This window comes from Peromyscus californicus, unplaced genomic scaffold (assembly GCF_007827085.1).
Source record: "Peromyscus californicus insignis strain IS unplaced genomic scaffold, ASM782708v3 Scaffold_10__1_contigs__length_136768540, whole genome shotgun sequence".
Taxonomy (NCBI): domain Eukaryota; kingdom Metazoa; phylum Chordata; class Mammalia; order Rodentia; family Cricetidae; genus Peromyscus; species Peromyscus californicus.
In genome coordinates, this window is record NW_026294391.1 from 15,635,837 (window position 1) to 15,661,947 (window position 26,111).

Sequence of the window (26,111 nt, forward strand, 5' to 3'; positions counted from 1 at the left end):
CACCCTGACAAAAGCAACTCCAGGGAGAAAGCATTTATTTTGGCAGACAGTGTGAGGGGACAGCCCCCCATGGCAGGAACACTGGCAGGCAGCGGGAGCTTGTCTACACATTACGTCTGCAGTCAGGAAGCAGAGAATGATGAGCTTTGGTGTGCAGCTGCCTCTGTCCTTCTTGCAGGGTTCAGGACACAGGGTCAGGGAATGGCGCCATCACGATGAGTGGTTCTTCTCACCTCCATTAACTTAATCACAGTGCTCCCTCACAGGCCTGCTCAAAGGTTTGTCTCTTAGTTGATTCCAGATACTGTCAAATTGATAATCAACACTAACATCATAGAGGATGCAGTTGCAATTATTAGTGCCATTAAAACTTAAAAGTAGAAATACATCAGCTTGGAGATTTAGAATATAGATTTCTGTACATTTAAATAATAGGTCACATGTTAGGAAAATCATTCGAGGAAACACAAATTAGATTCTGTGAGACACAGTTTGAGGTTAGTTCTTCATAATAAAAGAAAGCAAGTGTTTTGTAATCACAATAGGAAATATTCCTCGAAAGTGTCTCAGGAATTAGTAAGGTATAAAAGGTATAAATTTATTTTTTTTAAAAGAAAGTATTTAAAATTACCTGGGGTCGTATTTTTTTTTTTTGTTGTTTAGCTCACAAGATTGTCTTCTTCCTGGTTTTTCTTTGGTGAAAAAATAGCATAATTTGAAAACTGACTGTGGTTGAAGCATGCTTATTTGTCTGTGTAACAATAAAATATTTTTCTTCTATAAAAAGTTGGTGTGAAGGTTCAGCTAAAGCAGCAAAACTTATGCTCGTAAGTGTACCATGCCCAAGCTGTGTTAGAATCTGCAAGGGGATTGTACCACAGTGTTGTCAGAAGTGCGAGGACAGAAAGAGTGTTTGCTGATCTTTCATGAAAGCTATCTCCATAGCCTTAGATATTGATGAACAGTTAAGTAATAAGGCAAAGGCTTAGGATCAATTCATTATCTGTTTGAAGGGGGATGGCCTCAAAGAAAAGTAAATATGGATGAACTGAAGAGCATTTTCTGTAATGTATAACTTCTGTATGAACTGATCCATAATTTACATGATTGGGGAGGACACAGTAGGGAAAGTAGATGACTTATTAATAATCAACAAGATGTGAAAGCAATTTCAATATCCAGTGGAGGAATGGATAGAGAAAATAAGGCAGGCACAGAAAGATAAATGCCACATAACACCACACATACGTAGAACCTAAACTAGTTGATTATATAGAAGGTGGGACTAGGAGAGTGGTTGTGAGGAGATTATGTTGTTGAATGGTTGGGTGAGGTTGGTCAAGGTATACAAAATTTCAGCATTTAAGTAGGGTGAATAAGCCCATGAGATCAATTGTGCTATACAGTGACTATAACAACACATTATGTTCTTGAAAATACTGCCAGTGGGTGTTAAGTGTTCCTACTACAGAAGTGCTAAATATAGGAGGTAATAAATACTTAATTTACTTAGGGCTAGTCATTTTTATTATATATGTGTGAAGCATAATGCATGTTTCAAAACATCATGCTGTCCACATAAATGTAATTTTTAATTGTGGATTTGAAAAACAAATGTGATTAAAGTGGCATGAGGATACCTAACTCCTGTGAAGGAGTATATCCTTATACTAATTATTTGTAGCTGCATAATAAGCTCAGCAGCTTAAAGCAATGTATATTTATTATCTCACTTATTTTGAATCAGGCGTTCAGGCAAGCCTTAATGGGTTCCTCTCCACCAAAGCTTTATCAGATACTAGTAAATTAATGACCAGATAAAAAGGATAAAGTTTTTTTTTTAGAAAGATTTAACCTGTTGCAACCTGCTAGAGCCTCAGTTAGTTGCTAATCTTTGTCTAGAAAATACCTCCATTTCCTCATGAAGATGTGGACCTCTCTATAGGACACACCATGACAAAGTACTTTATTGGAATGAGCAAATAGGAGAGCAGAAATCTGATCATGGCAGAAGCCACAGTCATATGCTTATCTTGGAATCGGCATCTCATTCTTTTTGATATTAGAAGCAAGTCACTAGGTCAAGCATGTATTCAAAAGGAGAGACATTTATAGAATATGACTAACATGAGGTAGAGTCATTGGCAATGATCAAAGAAATAACACCATCGATTGGCCTACTTTCCAGAGCTTCACAGTGAAATGAAAGGTAAGATCTGTTCTGGATGTGTATTGATTGAGAAAATTCTACATCAGTACTTAATGTCAGAACTTCTGGTACAAAAGGGTACGAGTATGTTGTCAATGAAAGAAGGCTTTACCTGGAAATAGGACTGTATCCTCCCCATGAAGAAAACATTTGCAAAAGGATAGAAGTCTCTTAATATATCAACTCTGATCAATTTGCTTCTAGGAGTGGATCGACTCCAACACAGAAACAGAGCATCCTCTCCTGTCCCATGTTATGAAGTAGACTCTACCTTGGATACTCTAATTATATAAGTGATACATCCCTCACCTCAGAGACTACTTATATCCCCATACCAAATGATACTATGATAGGAAGGAACCTTCCTTCTCATATTCCATCATTAAACAGTGTCTTCTGAAATCTGTGTAGTATCTTTATTCAAATGAAATCTTAGCAACTGTCCCACAGACCAGGTTGCAATGTGTCAGACAATAATATCATTTTATTATGGATATATAAAAATCACCTGGAGTTCTAGCTAATTAAATATAAAACAAATTTAAATTGAAAATTAGGAATAAATTGATAAATTAACTTGAGGCTGGAATAGCTTTTTTGGGACTTTAAAAAATCACATATTAATTGTACAAAGGAATGAGCTTCACCATGACATTGTCATCTCAAAAGTATATAGAATCTTAGAAAGCCAAAAACTCTAAAATAAATAAGTTGGTAATCACAATTCATGTATTTTGTGGTAAAATTTAAAGCACTTACACTGATGACATTTTAAAATAAAATTACGTTCTTTGTTAAGGTAAAATTATGTCACTTGCAGGAAAGTGGATGCAAGTGAAATTATCATATTAAGTGAATTTACTCAGATTCAGAAAGACAAACGTCACATTTTAAAATTATTTGTGGACCTAGATTTTTCTCTAGAAACATGAACTAATGTATGTGTATGTGGTATTAAATTAGAAGCAAAACTGTAGATGAATGAGAGGGACTAATGGGAGAAGGAGGGGACAGATGGGTTGAACATGGTTAACGTCCACTTTATCAGCTGGAGGATGGCTCGTCTATCAAGCACTTGCTTTGCAAACATGGTGACCTGAGTTTGATCCCCAGAATTCACCATTAAAACAAAGTATGGAAGCATGTGCTTGTAATCCTAGTGCTGGAAAGGCAGAGACAGGAGAACTCTGGGCCTTTCCAGCCAGCCATTCTAGCTAATCTGCGAACTTCAGGCCAATGAGAGACCCTGTTACAAATGTGGTGGATGGCATTCTTGAGAATGACACCTGAGACTGTGCTATGGCCTTCACATGCACATGGACATACATTTGCACACAGACTCACATACATGTGCCAAAGTATACACAGAAACACACATGTACACAAATGTGCACACATGCATAAAAAGTACATTATCGAATAAGTAAATGACAGCATATCCTGGTGTGGATGTGGGGGAATGTAAACAGCTTATACACTGCTTGTGGGAGTGCAAACCAGTACAACCACTATGGAAATCAGTGTCGAGGTCCTCAAAAAACTGAAAATAGATCTACCACATGACCCAGCTATACCGCTCTTGGGCATATACCCAAAGGATTCTATAACCTATTACAGAGATACTCATTCATCTATATTCATTGCTGCTTTACTCACAATAGCCAGGAAATGGAAAACAGCCACGACATCCATCAATTGATGATTTGATAATGAAAATGTGGTACACAATGGAATATTATTCAGCTGTTAAAAAAAATGAGATTGACAGGTAAATGGATGGAGTTGAAAATAATCATTCTGAATGAGGCAACCCAGACACAGAAAGATAAACATTGCATGTTTCTTATCAGTTCTTGATATTAGCTTTGAACCTTTTTTTTTTTTTTTTTTTTTTTTTTTGTTTTTTTTTTTTTTTTGAGACAGGGTTTCTCTATGCAGTTTTGGTGCCTGTCCTGGATCTCACTCTGTAGACCAGGCTGGCCTTGAACTCACAGAAATCCATCTGTCTCTGCCTCCTGGGTGCTGGGATTAAAGGCATGCACCACCACCCGGCTAGCTTTGAACCTTTAGATAGGTATTGTCCATTTGGAATACCCACAGAGGTCAGAAATTTAGTAAGGAGCCATTAGGAAGGCCTTTCAAGAGAAGGGAGATAGAACACAGTGGTATAAAATGTTAAAGGTGTAAAATGGAACAAGAAGCATTAAATTGGAGTGGAACATGGGAGGGGAGGGTGGGGGATAGAATATGAGGAAAGACAACTAACATTAAATGCCTTATGAAAAAGCCATATGGAGACCTATCACAACAGAAGCATCATAAGATATATACATACACATTAATATAAAATTTTATTGGAGTTATCCTAAATGGAGGTACTATACCCCAAATAGACATCTCATTTTGTTAACAAACAAAATCCCCAGTACCAGGAATAGGTTACCTCTTTTTGAGTTGCTGGTCAATGGGGGCCACATAGACCCTCCCCAGAATAATAGACTATTGCCAGTACTCTTGACCACCTTCCAGAACTTGATGATTAAGACTCGACTGTTACAGACATTGCATATTTGAGTCACAAAACATGGAGAAATCAAGGTGGTACTCACCTGAAACCTTCATCCCTATTGGCTGGCTTGTATGGCACTGGACGGTGCTATGCATACTGCTAGGAGAGAAAAATAACCCACAGTACCACCCATCTGTGAATGCTGAAAGCTATAAGGACTGGTCTAATCAGATATGCCCTCTGGTGTGATGGTGGCACAAGTGTTATGAGGGTAACTAACCACTTTCTGATCAGATCTAAGGCCTGCTCCATGAGATGGAATCCATACCTGACACTATTAAAGGGGCCCAAATCCTGTGGCTAGATAGGTGATAGGCCCAAAGGGAGAAACCAGACTATTATTCTGCTGAATGAACACACTATTAAAACAATTCCTAGTGACACTTTTTAGCTATACCCAACAGATCAAAGCATCTCTCGACTCTCATCAGAGAAGCTTCTCCTTACAGTAAATATTAATTAACACACAGAGATTTCTGGCTGGCCAATGCGCAGAGAATAAGAGACTGTGTGGTGCTAAGCACTAAATGGGACATACATCACACACACACACACACACACACACACACACACACACACACACACACACACACACACACACGGCTTAGGGATCTTTGTGGAAGCAGTGAACGGAATCAGTATAAGAGCTAGAGGTGGCTGATAACATCAAGGAAACTTTTCTAGACACAATAGAGCAGTTGGACATAGGGACTCACAGTGATTGTGACAGCCTGCACAAGCTCCAGCCAGACAAAATCCCAGGACAAAGATGGGAAGGTGGGCACAACATCCCACCACTAGCTGAGGAGAGAGTCAGTTTTCTTTAACGATGTGACACCTGCTAGGTTGACCACACACCAGTTCAAACCCCACTACTGAGACTAGCTGAGCAACACAAACTGAATTTGATGGAGAGAGAAGAGGAAGAAGAGGAAGAAGAAGAGGAGGAAGAAGAAGAGGAGGAAGAAGAAGAGGAAGAGGAAGAGGAGGAGGAAGAAATTGAAGAAGGACTCAAAATCGAGTGGGAAGGGATGAGGTAGTGAAGAGTGGTTATGGGAAGAGTTGGGGGAGGGAGGGTGAATATGTCCAAAATACATTGCATGAAATTCTCAAAGAATTAATAAAAACATGGTTTAACCAAGTACATGATCTACTTGTATGAAATGTCCTTATGGAGCTGAGTGGATGGGGAGCGTGTAAGAACACTTTCTCTGGCAGCATGAGTACTTGAGGTCTAATATCACATAAAAAGCCAGGCATGGCCGTCACACATGTAAGCCCAGCGTTGAGGAGAAGAAACAGGGGGTCCCAAGAGCTTGCTAGCAAGTCACCTTAGATGAAACCGCATGTGGCTGGTTCAGTGAGAGACCCTGTCTAAAAAATCAGGAAGTTACCAAGGTCTTCCTCTGGCTTCCCCTCTTGCATGCTTGGGTCTCACCCCTACCCTCATGTGGATGCACCACAGAAATGCATTCAGCCACACAAAAAGAAAATGACTTCATCCAAGTCAATACTGTGTACAATGAATATACACCAATAAACATTAAATTTACTAAAATATTAAAAATGAGCCTGGGGACATAGCTAAGCTATAGAATACTTCCCTAACATGCATGAGGCTCTGGGTTTGATCCCCAGCCACACATTACACAACAACAAAAATGACAAAAATGACTCCCTCAAAAATGGCTGTGGTGGCCATGCCTGTATATGCCATCACTAGGAGTAGGGGCAGGGGGATCAGAAGTTCAAGGTCATCTTCAGCTATATAGCAGGTTCAAAGTCAGCCTGGGATACATGAGAAGAAAAGTTAGAAGATGAGCAGATTATATATAATGAACTAAAATTAGTCCAAACCAAATGAAAAAAAAAATACGTGAATCATTCCAAGAATCTGAAATGATGGAAACTCTGTAAGTCTTATTAAAATTTGGAATGTTGTTCTCTGATAAAGATGTGCTGCCAATGACTAGCAAACTACCTACAAGGATTATTTATCATCTACACTGCATGTGTTGATCAAATAAGTTCATTCTAAACTACATTTCTTTATTTCCTTAGCATTGACTGATTATTGACTGAAACACAGCAAAATCTATAGATTTTGTCTTATACCTGGAGACTGCATTTCTCTCAATACTTTATGTTGCATCCTGCATTCATATACACACACAAAACACACATATTCACATGCACATACACACATGTACACATGAATATATATGTAAAACAGATTCTCACAAAGTCTTTGCAAAATTAAAGCATAAGAGAGAAAGTTGTACACTACCTCTATACATACCATTCAAACACCACACGCAGCAGACTGGGAAAATAAGCCTGAAGCTTATACAACTTGGAAATACTGCTTTAAGAAAGAAGTAGGAAATTGTAAATACAAACTTAGATATATCAGTTAATTTTTATTCACAATGAAGCTCATTATAATGCATTACATTTTTTTCATTAAAAAAAATTGAGCCGGATGTGGTGGCACACACCTTTAATCCCAACACTTGGGAGGCAGAGGCAGAGCCCTGAGTTTGAGGCCAGCCTGGTCTACAAAGCGAGTTCCAAGACAACCAGAGCTACATAGTGAGATCCTGTCTCAAAAAATATTGATTAAAATATAATTACATCATTTACCCTTCCCTTTCCTCCCTTTAACCCTTCCCATGTCCCCTCCCTCCAGTTACTTCCATGTCCTATTCCTCACTCCCCCTCAAATTAATGAACTCTATTCCTTGATTATTATTGTTACATATATAGGTATAAATATATAAATACAAATTGCTGGCTAAAAAACTACCATAAAATGTCACAAAACCTACAAAAATATACATCTCTTATTTTGCATTTGTTGGTTACTCTTCTTTTATTATTTCATATAAAAAGAATTGCAAAATATCATTTGATAATTTTTAGTTATTGATAACAGATATACAAATAATGAAATTCATATGTGAGTACGTGCTATAAATTACATATATATATTTCATGAAGGCAGGGACTACAATGAATTCTTTTCAATCAATTTCTATTTTTAAAAAAGCAAAAAATATAGTTCATGCATAATTAGTTTCAAAGTCAGCTAGGAATATGAGAGCCAAGTACAGGCAAAAGATCTGAATATCTATTGAGTTGCAAGTAAACATGCAATGTAGAATGTTGTATTAAAAAAATAGAATAATACTTATGTGTAACTGAATGACCTATGATATATGATAAGGAGAACATTCAACTTATTGTCATTTTTATTATTTTATATATTTTTTCTTTTTATTTATTCTTCTCTCATACACTACATTTTGACCACAGCCTCCTCTCCATCTACTCCTCCCAGTTGCCCCCTACCTCCCCTCTCCCCCAGATCCACTGCTCCTCTGTTTCCTGTCCAAAAAGAGCAGGTTTTTTAAAAAAATAAATTAGTATACTTTGCTTAATTTTTGTTTTGTCTTGTTTTTCGAGACAGGGTTTCTCTGTGTAACAGCGCTGGCTGTCCTGGAACTCACAAGAGATCCGTCTGACTCTGCCTGCCGAGTGCTGGGATTAAAGACGTGCGCCACCACCGCCCAGCACTTTCCTTAACTTTTAAGTTATAAACTTGGTACTGGTTTCATATGGCAGTTTTATACACATAGGTTATTATACTTTGTTCTTATTCACTGTTTCCTCACTGTCCTCTCCCACTCCTCTCGTTCTCCATGGTTAGTGGTCCTCTTCTTTCTCCCAAATAGTAAGTACTCCCTTCTCCTTCCATGCCATATGCATCTCATTTCCCTCACCCTTTTATGGTCCATTTCACCTCCATGCCCCCGTGCACAATTTGCAATCTGGGTGGTGTAATATGGGATAAACATGTAGTATCTGTCTTTTTGAAGTTGGCATATTTCACTCAATATAATGATTTCTAATTTTGCCCTTATTCTTGAAAATGCCATGGTTTATTTTGTTTTTCTTTCCAGCTGAAACATTTTCTACTAGGTGCACATACTAAATTTTCTTTTACCATAGAACCTAAGAGGGGTTGACTTTCTTAGCTATTGTGAATAGAGTGGCAAAAGAATGGATATGAAAATATCCTTGGACATTTGTCCAGGCATAATATAGCTGGGTAATATGATAGTTTTATTTCCAGGTTTCTAAAGAATAAGTTTTATTTTATGTATATGGGTGTCTTGCCTGCAAGTATATCACAGCCCAGAAGAGGACATCAGATTCCCTGGAACAGGAGTTACAGACAGTTGTGAGCTGCCATGTGGGTGCTTGAGATTGAACCTGGGTCCTCTGGAAGAGAAGCGAGTGCTCTTAACTGCTGAGCCATCTCTCCAGCCTCTAATTTCTAGCTATTGAAAAATCTTTATATGCCCACTGGCATTGCTATGGCTTTTTCTTTTTCCCATGCCACAGTATCACCTAGTGCCTTTGTTTTCCTGAGGCCTTCTGACTAGGATGAACTGAGGTCCCAAAACAGTTCTAATTGGCTAACTTTTTTAGATTGACAATTTTTTTTTTTTTTTTTTTTTGGTTTTTCGAGACAGGGTTTCTCTGTGTAGCTTTGCGCCTTTCCTGGTACTCGCTTTGGAGACCAGGCTGGCCTCGAACTCACAGAGATCCGCCTGCCTCTGCCTCCCGAGTGCTGGGATTAAAGGCGTGCGCCACCACCGCCCGGCCTAGATTGACAATTTTTAAAAATTTCTAAAATTAAAATTTAATTACATCACTTCCCCCTTCCCTTTCCATTCATGACACCTCAACATTATAGATGCCTAACCCAGACCTGAAGAAGGACAACAGCAGCAGACACACTGAAGGGGGGAAATCTCACAGGCTCATCCCTAGACAAAGGACTACACACAGCTAACAACTGCTGAGAGAAGGAGAATTAGACTCTCCCAGGGATGAGCTCCTTAAGTAGTCAGCCCTGAAATAATACACGATGAGGACTTTAAGTCATTAAGTATGGGTACCGAATGTATCTCCCAATTCGATTTAACTGTGTTTCATGCATAATGAGTGAAGAACATCAGCACCTAAGAATACACATAATACATTCATACTAACAGTTGGCTTAAAATATACCCTGGTTTTAAACAGGGGGTTCTAATTGATTAACTTTTTCCCCCAGTATCAGAGCTTTATTAGGAGGAGGTGGGGCAGAAGAACCAGGTCTGGGGGAGACGCATATGTAGAGAGCAGAGAAAGAGAGAGAGAGAGAGAGAGAGAGAGAGAGAGAGAGAGAGAGAGAGAGACAGAGAGACAGAGACAGAAACAGAGAGACAGACAGAGAGACAGAGAAGAGGTAGTGGGGGGGAGAGAGAACAGAGAAAGCTAACTTTTCTTTTTTTTTTTTTTTTTTTTTTTTTTTTTTTTTTTTTTCCGGTTTTTCGAGACAGGGTTTCTCTGTGTAGCTTTGCGCCTTTCCTGGGACTCACTTGGTAGCCCAGGCTGGCCTCGAACTCACAGAGATCCGCCTGGCTCTGCCTCCCGAGTGCTGGGATTAAAGGCGTGCGCCACCACCGCCCGGCTGAAAGCTAACTTTTCAAAACAGCTTTCCAAATACTTTTTGCTATTTTACTTGTTTTGACAACTGTCAATTCAGTTCATTAATCCATTCAACAGTTCATAATCTGATTTTCTGTGTGTATTTAATTTTCCAGTTTTTAAAAATGTATTCTATATATTAATCCTCTATCTGGGGTATTTGGATTGTAATTCTAGGTATTAATCCCATGTCTAATTTCTTTCATGGCAAGTTAGTTATTGATATATAGAAAAGCTACTGATATGCATATATTGGTTTTTGTAACTGCTAATTTGCTGAACATGTGTGTCTGGTCCAAGCTTTGTGACTGAGTGTTTAGGGTCTTTTAAGTATAAGATCATATCTTCTTTGGATATGTATAGTTTGACATCTTCATTTCCTATTTCTGTGTCTTTTATTTCTTTTCTTATCATTTTTTTTGTTGGAGCTAAAACATCAAGCCCATATTCAATACTGTAAAGAGAGTGAGCACCCTCGTCTCATTCCGGCTTTTAGAGAAAATACTTTCGGTTTCTCCCTAGTTAGCATAGTATTTGCTGTAAGTTTGCCATATATAGTCTTTATTATGTTGAGATGTGTTTCTTCTATTTCATCTTTCCTGAGGGCTTTTATTGTAGAACAGTATTGAACTTTGTCAGTCTCTGGCTAGTGACATGATCACGTGATTTTTCTCCCTGAGTCTATGTATGTACTGTGTTAAATTTATTGTCTGCATATATTGAGCCCACCATACAGCTCTGCAATGAAACCAACTTGGTCATGGTTATCCTATCATGATCACATTAATGTAGTCATGAATTCAATTTGCTAGGAATTTATTGAGAATTTGTCCTTGTGTTCATTGATATTTGGAACTGGGACATAGTTTTCGTTTTCTTGTCTTTATCTGGTTTTGATTACAGAGTAACACTGATTTTACAGAATGAGTTTCATAGTGTGCCTTCTGTTTCTATTTTGTGAAGCAGTCTGAGGAATGTTGATAATTAACTCCCTAAAGGTTTGAAAGAAGTGGTACTCTGGCTGGCCATGAGCTTTTTTTTTTTTTTTCCTTTGCAAGCTTTTAGTATGACTTCAGTATCATAGTATTGTGTTTCATTTTCTATTGCTGTGATAAAACACTGACCAAAAGCAATCAGGGGAGGAAAGGGTTTATTCCATCTTACAGCTTGTAGTCCATCATGAAGGGAAGTTGAGGCAGGAACTCAAGGCAGGAACCTGGAGGCAGGAACTAAACAGAAGCCACAGAGGGGTGCTGCTTACTGGCTGGCTCTCCATGGCTTGCTCAGCCTGCTTTCTTATAGAACCCAGGACCACCTTTCCGGGGATGGTACTGCCCATAATGGTCTGAGTTCTCCCACATCAAGCACTAATTAAGAAAATGCACCACGAACTGTTAAAAAAAGAAAGAAACAAATGGAGAAATACATGGGTAAAATAGGAAGAAAAAAAGCAAACAAAAAGAGTTGGAGAAACTTCTTTCAAACCTCAAAACTTGTCTACTGCCAATATATGGCCAGGGGATGAGAGTCAGCTGAACGTGTGAGCTTTTGTCTTTGCTATGGATTATGCTGGGGTTGAGCCTGTATTGAACATGTGTATGATGTCCACTAGAGCTATATTCCTCTTATATCGTTTCCCTGTTTTACATACCAGGGGCCACTGCTGGCCATATTTAGCTCTGCCGTGTGTGGGCTAGGCAGGTTCTCTGACCCTCCCAAAGCTCCCTCGATCACATCTTCTGGTGTGACTCATGTTCCAGCTGGGGACCGTCTCCCAAGTGTGATGGGAACCTGAAAAGCAACCACAGCACTGAGATGCATACGGGCTGGGGACCTGTCTTTAGAATTCAATATCTCCTAAGTTGCGTATGCTCTTCAGAGTTGTCAGGCTCTGTATCAGCCAAGAGTGGAAAGATGGCTCAAGAACATGATGCACTTGCTGACCTCAGACTCAGGGCTACCCAATGTCGCTGTTTTCTTCAGTTTATGAGATCTGCTCCAGGCCGCTGGGGGCTAGGTTACATACTTCACCGCCTAAGCTGAACCATCTGCAGCTTGCACTTTTGTTTGGTCATGCTGAGCCTGTCCCCTACTTCCCACAGCTACCTCTCAGGGCTGTATCATACCCTGGGGTTCCCTGGCTCATGGCTGTTCTCTCTTCTCAGTCCCCCCACCGGGAGCGGGGCTCATTCTTAAATGACATGCTTTTTCAAGGTTATCGGTATCTCAGCACTGTCCTCTGAACCATATAGGCTGGTGAAATGAGATCTCTCTCCATTGCTAACTCATCTGCTGGAGGAAACACTGTGCCACCAAAAGTCTCAACATGACTCGAGGCTCGTGAGTTCTGTGGACTTGTGCAAGCATAGTCCTACCAATGGAATTGCACCAGGGTCACCTGCTTTACGGTTCAGAGCATCTGCTTCCTTTCTCCTATTTGGCAAGTAGCCCAGCTGGAGCTGCCTTCTGTTTGCCTTACTGGGCTGCCCATCCTTTTCTTTGCATTCTTTGGACACCCTAATATTACCTCTGTGGTTTTCTGAAGCTCGTCCACTCTGTGGAATAAAGTCTTTGCTTTCTTATGAGACTTGTACTTAGCCAGGCCATGCAGAACCAATTTTTGGCCTTCCTTATTACCCAAAAGTCTAGTGGTACTGTAACTGTATAGGAAAAGTAAGAGTTAAATGTCATATCATGTAAAAATTCCTATTTGAAATCATTTGTGTGTTTGAGGAGTGACTTATATCGCTTTCCATGAGGAAAGGTTTTGAGAAATAGTGACATCAGCCAAGTTGTAAGCCTGTGGAGATTAGATATACAGATATCAAGAAAACACTATTGCTGTGCTAAAATACACACATGAGAGAGAGAGAGAGAGAGAGAGAGAGAGAGAGAGAGAGAGAGAGAGAGAGAGAGAGAGAGATATGAAACGATCTCATTGGGTTAAGCAGATCTAAGAATTTGGAATGAGAAATGGCAGTTTGAGGAAGTGTTAAGAGAAAATGAGAAATTAATAGAAAAATGGTCTGATATGGTTGTTGAGACAAAAATTTCTGCATCTATACCTCACCCTTGTTAGTCTCTGAATAAATGAATCTCTATGCCTTACAAGGATATCTTAAAAAGTCTAAAGAAGCTAGGCGAGGTGGCACACACCTTTGGGAGGCAGAAGCAGGTGGATCTCTGTGAGTTTGAGGCCAGCCTGGTCTATAGAGTGGGTTCCAGAACAGCCAGGGCTACACAGACAAACCCTGTCTTGAAAAAAAAGCCTAAAGAAAGTCATCTCTACCATGCTCCTGCAGTCCTCATTTAGGGACATGTTGTGAAATCTCAAATTCCTTTGGACAAAAAACCAATAAATTCAGGGATGCCCATCAGGGGAGGCAAGGTTTTATAGCTGTTTTTCAGTTTCTTATATTCATAAATACAGCCTGCTCAGTCAGTATAATGTTACTTGTATGTATGTTTTCAGGGCTGACCATTTGGCACTGGACAACCAATTGGTGTGCTCTTCTCTCTTTTTAAAGGAAGATTCTACAGTAGTAGTTTTCATATGGCTTTTTTGAAAGGTCTTTATTTATTCCTTCCCACACTCCTTCCTCTAACCTGCTCTCCTCTCCCCGACTCCAATTTAACCTTTCCTGTTCCATTATTCTGGAGGATTGTCTTAGTTAACTCAATTGATGTAGGAAGAGCCATCCTACTTTAGGCGGCACCATTCCCTAGGCAGGGGTCCTGAACTATGTAAGAGTGGAGAGATCGAGCTGAGTGCACTTGAGCATGCATGCATTCATTTCTCTCTGCTCTTGACTATGGCTGTGTGTGATATGACCAGTTCTCTCAAGTTTCTACTGCCATGACTTCCCTCTTAATGGACCTCAACCTGGAGTGAGCTAAACCCTTTCTTTCCTAAGTTGCCTGTTGTAAGGGTGTTTTACCACAGCAATAGAAATAGACTCTAATGGAATGTCCTGTTTCATTCTTGATACCATATTCTCTCTCTCCCTCTCTCTCTCCCTCCCTCCCTCTCTCTCTCCCTCTCCTTCCTTTCCTCCCCCTTTCCATCCCTTTTATCCTTCCAAATTTTGTTAAATGTTTATCCATTTCATTGATATTTCTAAAAACCAGTCTTTTACTTTTTTGATATTCTTTGGTCTTCTATTTTCAAAATTATCAGTTTCTGATCCATTCTTTATCATGTTTCTCCTTCTTTATTTCTATTCATTTTGTTCCCTTAAAAAGGACTCTTTAAATATAAGACTGTTATTGACTTAGGGCCTACATTTTAAAAGTTATATCTATTTTTTGATACTTCATGTTTATCAGTGAATTATTTGGAAGGGTATGTTTAATGTCTAAGTGGATAAATATTTTACTGTCTTTTTTCTTCTTTTCTTTTGGGGCACTGAGACATTGAACCTCAACTCTCATACATAAAAGGTAAGCTTTCTATGAATTCAGGTTATATCCCCAGCCTCTTTTTTTTTTATTTTCCCATTATTTTTTACTCATTGATTTCATTATTACCAGATAGCATGGTTTATGGTTGAAATTCTTTTTAAAAGCATTGAGATTGATTTATGACTTACAATATGTTTTTTGTAAATGTATGCTGTGAATGTTCTTATGAATGGGTAGTTTAAAATAATGACCAGCGAGAGCAAAAAAAAATCTTTCAGAGGTGTTACCTTGACTTAGGTGGAAGACTTATGGAATGTGTTCCCAGATCTATGCTCATAAATGTTTCATTTGCCTGAAGACTGATCTGCACCTCTATCTGACTTTGATCCAACTATCAATACTAACTAACTACTAAGGAGTCTTGGAGAAGTCTCATACATTAATGTTTCAGGAAGCAGCACCAATGAATTTAGTGTTGGCCATAAATTTTGGAAATAACTTTTAACTCATATCTAGCTTGCTGATCTGTAATTTAAGATCAGTTTTGTATGCACAAAGTACCAAAGCAGAATATATCATTGCCAGGCAAGGTCTGCCAACCTAGGTACCACAGAAGATCTAAAATGGGCCAAATCTGGGCTCCAGATCCACTGACTTGTAAACTAAGAGTAATCCTGCATCTGTAGGAGGCTTCCTGGGGATTTCAGTGATCTGTCACTGGAACATGCTTGCTGTAGTAGTGTTGTTTGAATGAGAATGGCCTCCATAGGCTCATATATTTGATTAATTTGTACCCAGTTGGAGGAGCTGTTCCAGAAGTATTAGATGTATCATTGTGGGAAGAGGTATGTCACTGGGGATGGGCCTTGAAGTTTCCAAAGACTCATAGCATTCCCAGTGTTCGAAGGTGCACTCCCCTACCTACTATTTGCAGATCAAGATGTGAGCTCTCAACAGTTTTTGTCACCATGCCTTTGCCCCACAATCACAGACTCAAAGCCTCTGAAACTGTAAGCCAAATAGGCTTCTTTTATAAGTAGCCTTGGTTATAATATTTTGTCACAATAATAGAAAAGTAACTAAAACAGTGGTTTGAGTGAGATCTCCATAGTCTTGGACTTTTAAATACTTGGTGCCTAGTCGATGGCTCTTTGGAATATTTAGGAAGTATGGCCTTGTGGGAGGAAGTATGTCACTGGACATGGGATTTGAGAGTTTAAAGCAGTGGTTCTCAACCTTCCTAATGCTGTGACCCTTTAGTAAAGTTCCTCATGCTGTGGTGATCTCCAACCATAAAATTATTTCATTGTTACTTCATAACTGTAATTTTACTACTATTATGAGTCGTAATGTAAATAGCTGATATGCAACCCCAGAGGGGTCGAGACCCACAGGTTGAGAACCACTTGTTTAAAGCATCACACCATTCCCAGTGCTCTGTCTCTGCTTCCTGTTTGTGGTTTCAGCTGCAAGGTCTCAGCTTCTGCTCTGGATACCATGCCTGCAGTCTGCTGCCTCAGGTCTGTAGCATAGACTCTCTGGAACCATAAGCTCCAAAATAACTTCTTTCTTCTATAAGTTGCCTTGGTCATGATATTTCATCACAGCAACAGACAAGTAACTGATACACTTGGTAACCTCAATAACACAATACATATGAAATTGCTTCAAATCATCCCAAGTCCTTCTCAATCATGGTCTCAGAACATTCTGCGTATTTAAAGTCCAAGCTAAGAGACATGTCTTAGTCTATGGGGCAGACGTTCTAACATCAGTATCAAAACTGATGGTAAAGAGCTGTTAATCTCCTCCCTGACTTCTCTCCATTGTTGCTTGACATACTTGCCCACATAGGAACCCAGAGGTAGCCACATTAATCAGTAACCCCCACAGGCTGACCTTCTGACCTTAGTATCTCTATAAACTTTGACAAAGGAATCAAATATCTTGGCTGTGTTCTGAAAACAGAACTGCTCATGTAGGAGCCTACCAGGAGACACATCTGTCTGTGACCCTGGAGACAAACTAGAAGACCTTTGTCTCAGTTATAGACATGGAAATAGCCCTGCTACTCAGTTTTAGCCCCTCTCAGTCACAGGATTGGTTACGGCTGCATGCCTCCAAGTCCCTGCAGTGGTTCAGTGCAACACTGTCAGGCACATGGAAGAAAGCATACCATTTGTGCATATAATAAGAGGACTAGTGGCCCTTGTGTGAGGGCCAGCACTGGGAACTGACCTGATAGTCCCAGAAAAATAAACCATAAGAGCTGCACCTGTGTTAGAGATTCTACAAAGTCAAATGACTGAATTTCATGACTATGGAGAGTTAAATGTTGCAGACCAGAACCAAATTATTTTGAGCTACTTTTAGCTTCTTTGAAAGCTGTTCATTGCCACTCCATGTATTACCTAAACACTTTTGTGACTATCAAAACTTTAAAATGTATTCTGAGCAAACCACTAGCTCCCAGCTACACAAAAGCTAAGAATGTCACCAGATATCATCCGAGGCCCATAGCAAGCTCAAACCTGTCTATCTGATGTGCCAATGAACTTCAAGTGTCTTGAGGTACAACTTCGTCCTGTTACCATAAAAAACTTCATGAAACTGTTACCACATTGGACTATGGTATTTGGGGTAACATGAATCTGTGTTCCAAGATTCATATTTGGCTCCAGAATGAACTCTTCTTTCCTTTGAGTTGAGTGTTACATTTTCGAATCAAGAGGTTCAAGGTAGTACTAGACAGTCTAACCCGCTCTGATAACAGACAGGATCCCCATTTGGTAGATCATAAAGCTATGTTAGTTTTCTCATTGCTGGGAAAACATATCTGACAAAAAGGGTTTTGGAGGAGGAGGGGTTGACTTGGGCTCACTGCTAGGAAGGTATGCGGTTGGGATTCTACATCTCCTCATGGATTCATCACTTCTGGAACAAGGAAGGATGCAGAGAAAGGGGGGGTACTTACTAGTCCTCAGTTGGCTTCCTCCTTTTCTCCTTGGAATTCAGTCCAGCCCCCCAAGCCTGATCCCATGGGATGGTGAATCACACATTCCCAGTGTGCTGTTTTGCTTTAGTTAATTCTCCCCTAGGGACTCCCTCACAGACACATCCAAATGCATGCCTCTCTAATGTCCTAGCAATTTTCAAATCCAAAATAGTTGACAAAGAGGACTAATTTTCAAATCCAAAATAGTTGACAAAGAGGACTAATGATCATACTATTCCACTAACCACAGACCAAACTGTCAACTCAGCTGGAATATTGCCTATCATATAGTAGGACTAGGGTTGCTTGCCTCTATCTGTTGGTCTGAGGTCCTCAGTTCTGAGAGACTTCTTTCTACGGCCCTCTCCATCTTCAAAACCATTCTCTGTGCTGCACTGCTTCCACTTACTCTTCTGTTGCTAAGACAATGAAACTCCTTTGAAATGGCTGTCCTGGTTTGGTCACACGTTCCCAGGTAATCTTAAGGTCAGCTGACTCAGGTCTTAACTTACATCTGGAAAAGTCTGCCCCGGAATACCCATATGAATGTCTTATTGAGGAATCAGAGAATGGAAGCTTTGTAGGGCAGCTTTAGCATCTTTCTCCTTAGCCTCATAAATTCACATCCATAGAAAATGGAAATTAGAAGGCATCCTCATTTAAAGTCCTCAGAGGTTTTTCTCCACGGCATTGTCAATTTAATGTCCATTTAGCTCTAATGTGCGCAAGTTTATCATCTCAGTCGTGAACATGAAATATGGTGAAAGGTCCAGGTCCAGTCTCTGAAGCATACCTTGGAGAGCACAGTCCTTCTCTGTCTGTGCCGCCAGCACTCTCAGCTTGCAGTGCTGAGGGGTGTGTGTGTGTGTGTGTGTGTGTGTGTGTGTGTGTGTGTGAAGGTTAGAGGACAACTTGTACGACTTGCTTTTCTCTTTCTGTAACAAGGGATCCTAGGGATCTCATTCATGTTGTTAGGTGGCAAGTGGCTCATCTACTGAGCTATCTCATCAGCCCCTATGTCCTTTTATTTAATGAATTTTTTCAGATAGCACATTTTTGTGATGTGTATTGTTATCCATTCTGCAGATAGCACAGTATCACGCATTGCTATCTATTCTCAAATATCATGTCTCTTATGTGTAGTATATTTTCCATTTCTATTTAATTACAACTACTGATACCTTATAGCTTTAATCTGAATTTTTTTTACTTGTGCTATCTTTATTTCTCTTTTCCCCCTTGCCTTTCATTTATATCCTTTTGACTATTATATAAAAATGCTTAAATTTCATTAATTCAGAAACAATTTGTAAGAAAATATAAGTATGGCTTCCAACAGAAGTGTGATCCCTGGTCTTGGTACCAACCTGTCATATATGAGTTTGCAATGAAAAAGAAACTTTCAAGTTAAATAATTTGTAACCAGAACTTTAATCTCAAGGATCCTCCCAAACATTAAAAATGACAGCACTGGGGGAGAGGGGACACTTGCATACTAACTCCCAAACTCAGCTCCCCAAGAACCTTCGAACTGGAAGGACAATAGTCTTTTGATATCTCAGATTTCCAAAGAAAGACTATTTCAGAAGCTGTGTATTCATATACACCAATCATATGAGGAACTTAGGCCCCAAACACTGGTTAAATGCCATTCAATTTGTTGGATTCTACATACTTTATAACTAGGCAACCTTTGCCCAGAGTGCACACTAGCCGGATTTTTCAACAACACTTGGTTGTAGTCAGTGGTTCAGCTTTATTTGTTGGCCTGTGTTCACAACAGCTTTTAAAGAGTGCTTAGTCATTCACAGCTGCATACTACACCCCAGCTATGAAAGAAATTAAATCTCTGTTCAATGGCTGCCGCTTGGGTTTCAGCATGTCACACTTTAGGCCGAGCAAGACTTAGGGATTTAGTTCAGTCTGTGAAATTAAAGTTCATAGCAAACCCAATCTTCCTAAGGAAACATTTTAAAGTAACAATATTTTATGTATTCTGTGCCTCATATGAACCATTTCAAACTATAAAGAATAATATCCTATGTGGTTTCTGTTCCAAGAGACAAACCTGAGCAGCTAGAACATCTTAAAATGTACCAAGCTTATGAAATTTCAAACCAAACTTGAATTTTCTGTATATACTCCTGTTGAATGAAGTTATTTTCTATATACCAGCTCTCTTGTAAACTGTTCTTTTTCCTTTGACCTAGATGGGCTACCAGACCTAAAGAAGAATTTGGACAGCTGTGACTTATCTCCCAAGGCAGTGACCTCTCTCTTCTCTATCTGGATGGGGGGAAGGTTCCCAGGGGAGGAAGAACCTAGAGGAAGAGGACCCCAGGCCCAGAGTAGCCCCTCTCCCTCTCACAGACTGGCTCAATGGTGCTTGTTTGGGAGAACTCAGCAGAAGACTTAACTTTTTGTCATGAAATGTTTTTCTTCTTTCTCCTACTGTGATTGATAGTTTTACTGGGTATAGTAGTCTGGACTTGCATCTGTAACGGTGTCTTAGAGCTTGTAAAACATCCATTCAAGCCCTTCTTGCTTTTAGAGTCTCCACTGAAAAATCAGGGGTTATTTAATAGGCCTGCCTTTATATGTGACTTGGTCTTTTTGCCTTGCCATTTTTAATATATTTTCTTTGTTCAAAACATTTAGTGTTTTGATCATTATGTGTCACGGGGAATTTTTGTTCTTGTCCTATCTGTTTCTTGTTCTGTGTGCCTCTTACACCTTGATAGACAATATTTTCCTTAGATTGGGGAAATTTTCTTCTATGATTTTGTTAAAAACATTTTCTGTGTCTTTGACCTGGGTTTCTTCTTCTTCCTCTGTTTGATATTTTCTTAGTGCCCCATATTTTCTGGGTGTTTTTTTTTTTTGCATGGATCCTCTTTAGATTTAACATTGTTTTTGACTGAGCTATCCATTTCTTCTACCTTGTCTTCAAGATGTGAAATTCTCTCTTTTACTTCATTCAGTCTGTTGGTGAGGTTTATTTTTCATCCTTTTGTTTGGCTACCCGAGTTTTCCATTTTGAGTTTTAATCAGCTTGAGTTTTCTTTAGAGATTCTATTTCTTTGTTAAATTCTTTCATATCTTGAATTGTTTTCATTATTTCATACACGTGTTTGTGTTTTAATGGTCTTCATTGTAGCATGAATTACACATCCTCTTTAAGGTCCTTGAACATATTCATAATTGCTATTTTGAAGTCCTTATTTCTTTTGTAGTTAAATTGGCTTTCTTGGGGCATCTTACAATGGGGTGCTGGCTTCTGGAGGAGGTATTTGTCTTGGTTGCTGATGTTTGTGCTTTTGCAAAGGGATCTAGGGATCTAGAGTGATGACATTTGTATTTTTTCTTGGTGTGGATACCTGATCTCACCTTTGTTGAGTTACCGTTTGGGTCTTTGATTGCTGTCATGCCAGTCTGCTGTGTTGTGGCTCAGCAGAATGACGACTAGTTTCCCATCTTGTGGCCACTCTGGGTTGCAGGTTTCATACTCTCAAGCAGTTTCAGATCGGTACAGTGGGTTGGGTAGGTGAAAAGCCAGCATGCAGGGGAAAGGGCTGACTCTGGAGGTCTCTTAAACAGGACTCGGGGTCCAGCTTCATGAAGGGCGGCTGACACAGAAGTCAGCCTGGATATAACCACAGATGGCAGGAGTCCCAAGGGAACGGAGATGGGTTGGAAAAGGGGGCTGAGATATGCAGTAGCAACTGACCTAGGGGTACCCAAGAGAGACCAGAATGGAGGAGGGGAAGGAGGGCACAGGTAGCCAGCCTACCTAGGTCCCAGCCAAGTGTTGTGGCTATGGGATCCTTGTTGTGGCCTATGGGAACACTTGAGAGTGTTCTGTGTTTGGTGGAGAATCACAGAAGACTGGAGATGGCCTGGGAGGAATGGCTGAGGCAGGTGGTGAGGAAAAACTAGGGAGACCCTTGGTTCACACCAGGAATAGTGGCCAAGTCTCAAAGGAACCTACTTTTTTTTTTTTTTAACATTTTGTCTGTGATCTGTCCTGAGGAGTTTCTTCTCTGATCATGTCTGTTTGCAGTTCTGCATGCTCCTTGTATTTAGATGGCTCCTCCATTCTCTAAATTTGAGCAATATTCTCCTATGCTTTTATTCCACTGTCTTTTATGACATTTGATCTGCCTCTGCTCTTCTACACCATTAATTTTCAGGTTTAACCTCTGGAGCATATCCCAGAATTGGGGAAACATTGCTCACATGCTTTCATTCTTCCCTCTTGTATGCATCTCTTTGTATTATTGTCTCAAATTTGTCCTCCATCCTTGAAATGAATTCTTCTCCATGGTCTTGCCTGTTGATGATGGCATGTATTGCTATTTTATTTGATTGTCCACCTGGTTCCAAGTATTTCTGTTTGAGTGTTTTGAAATGTTTCAATATCCTTGCTTCACCCCACCCCCATACTTTTGCCTCTAATTTACTAACTGTGACATTCACTTTGGAGACTGTCTTGTAGAGGCCTGGGGTGAGTTTCCATACGTTCTGCATCTTTTTGTTTGACTCTTCTATATGATCATGAATTCTTTTCAAAAATTAAGACTGAAGCCTTTCTCAGATATTTCTGCTCTCTCTGTAATTTTAGATTTCCTTATAGGGGAGTTGGTTGGCTGATGATAACATTTGGTGGTCGTATCATATTCTTTGCTGTGTTTTGCACATATTATAGTGGGTTTGTTTTTCAGTTTTCCCCTTGCCCAATCCTATTTGGATATTTTGTTTTCTGTAATTTGTCCGAGAGGTAGATCTGCCTGAAGTTTAGCTACGGGGACTGGCGAAACTTGGTTTTGATTGTCAAATGCAGTCACTGATGTGATCTGGACTTGTCAGTGTGCCAACAGGACCAAGGGTGGGGCTGCAGGCTGAGCAGCAAGGTGACATGGTACAGTCAAAACCTTTGTGACCCTCTGGATTTTGTGAACATGCGGGGAGCGGGGGGAGGGGGGAGATACCAAACATCGGACCCACCAAAGTCTGTCTACTATCAGTGGGCTGTGGATAGAGCCATGAACTCAAAGTAACCTCTAAGACCACAGTCATATAGACTCTGGAAACCCACATCCACACTGGCCTTAGAGACTACTGGAACCAAAGCCCCAGTCTCTCGGGAAACCCTGGGCACACTCGGTGCCAAAGCTGAGATTTATCTGTATTTATCTCTGAGGTCACTGGGATGGAGACCTTGTTGCGGGGTGCTTTCTGGTGCCAAAGAAGCCAGATATGTGGACACACTGTGCCCTGTGGTCCTGCAGAAGCCAGATATGTGGACACACTGTGCTCTGTGGTCCTGTAGAAGCCAGAAGCCTAGTCATACACTGCTTCTGGTTCCACAGAAGCAGAGCCCTGAAGGCCAGCTGCTCTCTGCTCCTGGGAAAGCCAGAGGCCTTGTCATCCCTTTGTTCTCTGATCTCACTGGAGCCAGAGGCCTGGTCTTCCATTACTCTCTAGTTCTGAAGAAGCCAGAGGCCTAGCCTTGTAGTACTCTCTGGTATGGCTAGATCCAGAGTCTTTGAAACTTGAAAAAAAAAAAAAAGAATCTAAATATATAAAATGCAAATTACTCGATGAACAAGAGTTGAAATAAAATGACTCAAAATCACTCACCAATTGTGTGGGCTGTTTGAATTTTACTAATGACTTCAAGGTATTGGTGAGTTTATTCCATTAGAATTTCACAACAGAAACTACCTTGGATATGCTTCCTCCCCAAGTCTTTTTAGGTTCTAGTCTTTCGGTTTTTCCTCTCTCCCTTGACATACAACTTCTCTTTTATCTGCCTCTCTGAAGTCTTGGAAAAGCTTTACACTTTTCTGTGCAGAAAAATTTAGTTTTCATCTAGCTAATTCTATTCTTATATATTCCACCTAGCATACTATAAAAGTGACAAACTGGGTAGCTATATTGTGTAGTATTGAAGAATGCCAGATTGTCAGATTGTGTGTGTGCGTGTGTGTGTGTGCGTGTGTGTGTGTGTGTGTGTGTGTGTGTGTGTGTGTGTGTGTGTGTGTGTATGTGCATGCGCTCATAAAATAAGGATCCCAATCTACATAAAAATAACTAAGGAGTGTGCTGTGGAAAAGAGAAAAGAGGTTTCTGCAAACGAGGAAGGCTTGCCTCATTAATGAGATACGGGACTAATTGTCCCTGTTGGTTTGTCATTATAGAAGAGGTGGCAGCCCTGTTTTTATGTTGAGAAGACCACGAGTAAAGACATAAAGTTGATGGTGGTGAATGTAAATGATCTTATACTCAGCAGATAATATACAAGCATTTTTAGTGTTTCAATTTTAAATTCTTAACAGTTTATATATTCTGTGGTGTTTGTATTACCTTAGTTTTGTTACTTTTTCCAAAAAAAAATTTCAAGCATGAAAATTATCTGACATTGATTTTTGAGAATCGAGGTAATACAAACACACATATTTATATTCTTTATGTTAACTACAACTAAAGCCCCAGATATTATGTGCAAAACAAACATAATAATACTATGAAATGTTGTGGGATAATCTTTCTGTACACTGTGAAGATGTGTTACTAGGATTGGCTCAATAAAAAGCAAAATGGCCAATAGCTGGGCAGAATTTTCAGGGCAGAGAAAACACTGGATGAAGAAGGCAGAGGTGCTGAGAGACACAGAGGAAGCAGGACATGCAGGAGAAGAAGTAACAGCCACAAGCCATGTGGCAGGAGGTAGACAAATAGAAACGGGTTAATTTAAGTTATAAGAACTAGTTAGGAACAAGCCTAAGATAGAGGCCGAGCCTTCATAATTAGTAAGAAGTCTCTATGTCATGATTTGGGAGCTGGCTGGTGGGACTCACTACAATGAAAGGTACAGAGAGGAAGAAGAACAGATATGATCTTAAGTCATAAGGAACGACAAAGTGATGAGTTCTATACATTTGTTTTTGTCTAATATATCTCAGCCTGGGTATTAGAAAAAGCAGCAACCCATAAAAGCCAACTTATGCAGATAATAGAGTCTTCTAAACACTTGCTTACTCTAGCCAAGGAACCTGGCAAAGGAAGGGCTAACATAATACTTTTAGATAGTAATTGCTTTTCTTTTTTCTTCTCTTTTCTTTTCTTCCTTCCTTCCTTCCTTCCTTCCTTCCTTCCTTTCTTTTTTTTTCGAGACAGGGTTTCTCTGTGTAGCTATGGAGCCTGTCCTGGATCTCGCTCTGTAGCCCAGGCTGGCCTCGAACTCACAGAGATCCGCCTGCCTCTGCCTCCCGAGTGCTGGGATTAAAGGCGTGCGCCACCACTGCCTGGCATAATTGCTTTTCTTAAGACAAACATCACTGAAAAACAATGGCTCCATCCTTTCCAGCAAAGGCAAGGTGCAAAATACAGTAAAGTGAAATTAGAAGTAGAATAAAGCATCATAAGAGTAGAGCAGAGAGAGGAGAAAGATTTCCTGAAACTGGGGATAAATGAATAGAAATTAGTCTGAACAACAGAGGTAAACATGACTGAACATGAAAAATAAATCTTTGGGAAACTGGAGGACCATAAAATAGAAAGAGAATATGGCTTGAATGTATTTGAAAAAAAGCAATTCCTGATAATGCCTCAAGTTTGAGAGAGGTCATAAGGCCCTGTATTCAATAATAATTCCATATGAAAATAATCCCAAAGAATTATAGTCAAGACACAGCATAGTGAAATATCTGAAAACCAGACAAAAACTATCTTGAGATCACTGAGAATGAAGTAAAACGTTACCTATATGGGAAAGCTGACTCAGTGACAGCAGCTGTTCTCAACTGAAGACACAGATGTCATAAAGAAATGCTGTACCAGGCTGAAGAGATGGCTCAGTGGTTAAGAGCACTGGCTGCTCTTCCAGAGGTCCTGAATTCAATTCCCAGAAACCACATGGTGGCTCACAACCATCTGTAATGAGATCTGGCGCCCTCTTCTGACCTGCAGGGATACATGCGGACAGAACACTGTATACATAATACATAAATAAATCTTTTTTTTTAAAAAAAGAAATGCTATACCATTTCAAAGGGCAAGAGAAAAACATTGCAAATTCACAAGCCCATATCTGACCCAAATATTTTTCCAATATTAAGAGAAGCATTAGATGAAAGAAACTAAGAAAATTACTCACTAACACCTCTACCCTAAAAGAATGGTCAAAGGTCTGCAATATGGCTCAGTGAGTAGAGGCATTTGCCACCAAGTCTGAAGACCTGAGTTCAAGTCACATAGTGGAAGGAGAGAATTGACTTCTGCAAATTTTCTCTGATCTGTACATGTATGCCATGGAATAAGTACACATACACACACACACACACACACACACACACACACACACACACACACACACACACACACAATTTGTTCTT

At 39.8% G+C, this 26,111-nt stretch overlaps 1 protein-coding gene across 5 annotated transcripts in view; it reads right to left on the minus strand.

Moving 5' to 3' along the window:
- The window catches only part of Foxr2 (forkhead box R2), an 89,412-nt gene that overhangs the window by 41,042 nt on the left and 22,259 nt on the right, over positions 1-26,111 (minus strand). For 4 of the 5 annotated variants that reach the window (XM_052753629.1, XM_052753542.1, XM_052753471.1 and 1 more), the window contains one exon: positions 25,480-25,680. The exons of the other annotated variant lie outside the window; for it this stretch is intronic. The gene's annotated coding sequence lies outside the window, so the exon portion shown is untranslated. The remainder of the gene's footprint in view (positions 1-25,479; positions 25,681-26,111) is intronic. 5 annotated transcript variants of the gene reach the window in all.